The sequence below is a fragment of the Gavialis gangeticus genome, unplaced genomic scaffold (assembly GCF_001723915.1).
Source record: "Gavialis gangeticus isolate Ggan-Ray unplaced genomic scaffold, GavGan_comp1, whole genome shotgun sequence".
Lineage (NCBI taxonomy): Eukaryota > Metazoa > Chordata > Crocodylia > Gavialidae > Gavialis > Gavialis gangeticus.
The window spans coordinates 93,146,085-93,149,685 of record NW_017729032.1 but is presented as its reverse complement, the minus strand read 5'-3'; the positions used below and the strand labels follow the sequence as shown (position 1 = coordinate 93,149,685).

The window sequence follows — 3,601 nt, the reverse complement described above, 5'->3', positions numbered from 1 at the left end:
AATGCAGTATCAGACTTAACTGATTTAGGTCAAACTGGTGTATGAAACTTCTGTCCCAGACCCCTCCTTGTTTCAAGTTAAATTGAAATCCCCCAGCATTTTGCAGCCCTGGGCTGGGCTGTCTGCTCAAGAGAGCAAGGCAGGCCCCACTCCACTGCTAGCTAACTGGAGCAGTGAGGTCTGGTTCACTGCCTCCCTGGCAAACCCCTGCTGGGGTCGGGGCCAGGGAAGTAGGTTAAACTTCCCTTCTCCTGCCTATGGAGCACCCCTGATGGCTTACTTAGTGCTGGCTGCAACTGTGGATTACAAATCCCAGAGGCACCTGGAAGCAGGAAGAGGAAGTGATGAGCCATCCTGTAGAATGCTGTTGCTGTGATTGTGGACTGCAAATCCCAAAGACCTTGCAGGCAGCAGGAAGAGGAAATGAACACATAACCCATGCTGGCTATTTGTCAAAGAGCCATGCTCTAGCACTCCCTGACTTCTGGCTTGAGCCATTGCAGGCATGTGGCTGCATTTCCTGAATCAAAAGTGAATGTCTGTTTATTTGCTTATTGGTTTAATCTTTGCAGCTTAGACTAACCTGCAAAGACTGAATCAATTCAGCCTCAGGCTTTTTGACTGTCTGTATTTAGCTTCTATATTAAATTCCTAGTACTCACTTTTATTTCCAGTGCTTACTCTTTCTCTGTGTCCTCTCTTACTTTGAAAATGGAGGGGCGGCTATCCCTTGCAACATGAAATAAATCCTGAAACATTTCAAGATGGTGGTTGCAGACAAAATATAGAACAATTTGGCAGATGGTTTCTAATTACTTGAAATATGCCAATTTGCTGAAAGGATTTTTTTGTATCTCCAAACCTGAATAAGTTTTGAGTAGCATGTCAGTGCTCTTATATCAACATTTATTTAATCAGCCGGTCTGCTGCCATGAGTTCTCTCTCTAATAATTGGCTACATTTGAGTGATGCTTTCTTGTGTATTAATACAGTGATAATAAATAATCCCATTAAATAAAGCAGCACATTCCAGTGATTTATCAGGGAGTGAGGTGGGTGGGGGGGAAGGGAAGGGGAGCACTACACTTTTAAGTAGAATGTGGAAATTAAAGGGAAAAAGATCATTCAAAGTTTTATCACAAAGAGGGGAAAGCTCATAGAAAGTATTTTTTTTTTGCATTTCCCTGTTGTGATACACAATCTGAACTAGTTTAACAGCAAATGTATTTTAATATTACTGCTCATGAATAGAACTGAAAAAGGCAAAGACTTTTTTTTTTGTAGTTGAATAGAATATATGAGAAAAAAGAAGTCTTGCTCACCTTACTCACACATGACTAGTCTCCTCAAGGTCAATGGGACTAATTGTGGACTCAGCAAGATGCAGCACATAATTACCTGCTGGCTTGGGAGGAGCCTTGGAAGAAAATTGTGACTTGGAGGTATGTTGCTTGATGTACCAGGGGCCATGGCCAAGGCTTCACTCAGGTGTCTGCTTCCTCCCACTTACCTATGGGGTAGGTGGAAAAATGTGTCTCTGCAAAGCCTGCTTTCCCTCCTGTGCTGCAATCTGTGATACAATTAGCCCACTCACACAAGCAGGAATTCAGAATTACATTCAGAATGTCTGTCCATCAAATCAGTTGTGACGTCTTTCATGTATTTATATAAATGTTGTGTCTGATGTTTTATTTATTGAGCATAGTAAATTTTGAATTCTGTTTGGTGATGTGCTAAAAATACCTTGATTTCTCCACACAAGAAGAATAATATTAAAGAAAGACTTTTTTTTATTCTTAAATTTTCTTCCAAGATATTTTATTTATCAGGTAACGGATCTTGTCCTTGTTCTTTTTCTTTTGGAGTTGTTGTCCTTTACAGTATCTGTGAGCCTTTAGGTTGTGAATCTTCTTCTAGGTTAACTCAAAATATGTTGTTAAGCTATGGGAAGCCATCACTACCCAGGGTTAACTTAATTTAAATTAATAGTTAACTTAAACTATTCCAGATTCCTGATTTTAAGTAGCAGACATTTTGGAACATTTTTACACATTTTGACTTAACATCTTCCTTTGATTTAAGTTCTGTCCTTGTTCACATATTCCAGGTACAGTTTGATATGATTTATTCAAGCTATCTGTCTCACCTGACACTGTCCTGTGATGCTAGAAAAATGGGTGTTAACAGTGCATCTGTAGCATACACATTTTTTCATGTAGCTAGAAGTCCCATCTCACACCTTGTTCTTGACAGGATCTTTGAACCTGGGACACATATTGGCAATGTTCCTTTGTCACCCAGGTAGTGAGTTCTCTGAGAGTGATGCATTTATTTTGGTGTATTTTAAAATATTTTTCCCTCAGGTAATGTCAGTGATATTATTCTATATAAATCAAATGGAATGAGCATTTCTTTCTGTTTTCTTGTTCCTCAATATTAGTCAATATTGGAATTCATTTATTCTTCTTATGACATTAAACTGAAAAATATTTTTCCCATAAAACTCATTATGACAAATTTGAAATAAAAAAAGTACATTTTCTTGACATGATGGAACATTTCAGCTCTTACATAGACAAGAATGTTAAAAGGGGCACTTGGTTTAATTGAGAAAAAAACCCAATGAATTTTCTTTTGAGAAACAGCATACAATTATCATATTTACCTGAATATAAAACAACCCTGAATATAAGACAACTACCCAGTAATTAGATTGTATATATGGAAAATGTATATCTTTGTTATAATTGATCAGGCATAGAATCTAATTATTTGAGGTTTGCTTTGAATCTGTCCCCCTCCCACTGCAGCAGCAGTAAAAAATAAGTCTGGGGGGTCAGATAGCCCCCTTGCCCTCTGCCCCCCAGACTTCTACCTTCTGCAATCCCTTCCCCACTTTCTTACTCTCAGACCCTGATCTCCCTGAGTACATGGAAATGAGGGGCAATTTGAAGATGGGAGGAAGTGAGAAACACAGCAGCAGGTAATCTATACCTGAGAATAAGAGCAGGAGTCATAGGGAAGAAAACAGAGAAGTCAGAACATGCATAGATATGAATTTATAGAAAAATATTGTTTGAAGTTTTGGAAGTTAAAGTGGAACAACTGAATAGTCTGGTTGCTTTTCCTAACCAGAAGTCTTGGGAATTTTTTTTATTTGAAGTCAAGAAGGTTATGAGGATTTTGGGAAGATACATGCAGTAGTAGGTGAGAGAGAAGTACTTAAAGGGATACATAGAATCATAGAAGTAGGGTCGGAAGGGACCTTGTAGATCTTCAAGTCCTACCCCCCGCTTGGGCGGGAGAAAAACTGGACTCAAATGAGTCCAGCCAGGTAGGCATCAAGCCTCTTCTTAAAGATCCCCAGGGTAGGAATCAGCACCATTTCCCTTGGAAGTTGGTTCCAGCTCCTAGTCACCCTAACTGTGAAGTAGTTCTTGCGGATGTCTAATCTAAACCTACTATCCAATAATTTGTGTCCATTATTCCTTGTTATGCCAGGGGGCGCTAGGGGAAACAGTGTCTCCCCCAAACCCTTCTGGTCCCCCCTAGTGAGTTTATAGACAGTCACCAGGACCCCCCTCAGCCTTCTCTTGTGAAG

The 3,601-nt window shown here is 39.6% G+C and overlaps 1 protein-coding gene and 1 long non-coding RNA gene across 2 annotated transcripts in view; both read left to right on the top strand.

The window, feature by feature from the left end:
- DACH1 (dachshund family transcription factor 1) overlaps nucleotides 1-3,601 on the top strand; it is a gene marked incomplete at its 5' end in the record, with an annotated part of 684,310 nt that overhangs the window by 433,680 nt on the left and 247,029 nt on the right. The gene's annotated exons all lie outside the window — the stretch shown is intronic.
- The window catches only part of LOC109302747, a 16,586-nt gene that overhangs the window by 8,015 nt on the left and 4,970 nt on the right, over nucleotides 1-3,601 (top strand). The gene's annotated exons all lie outside the window — the stretch shown is intronic.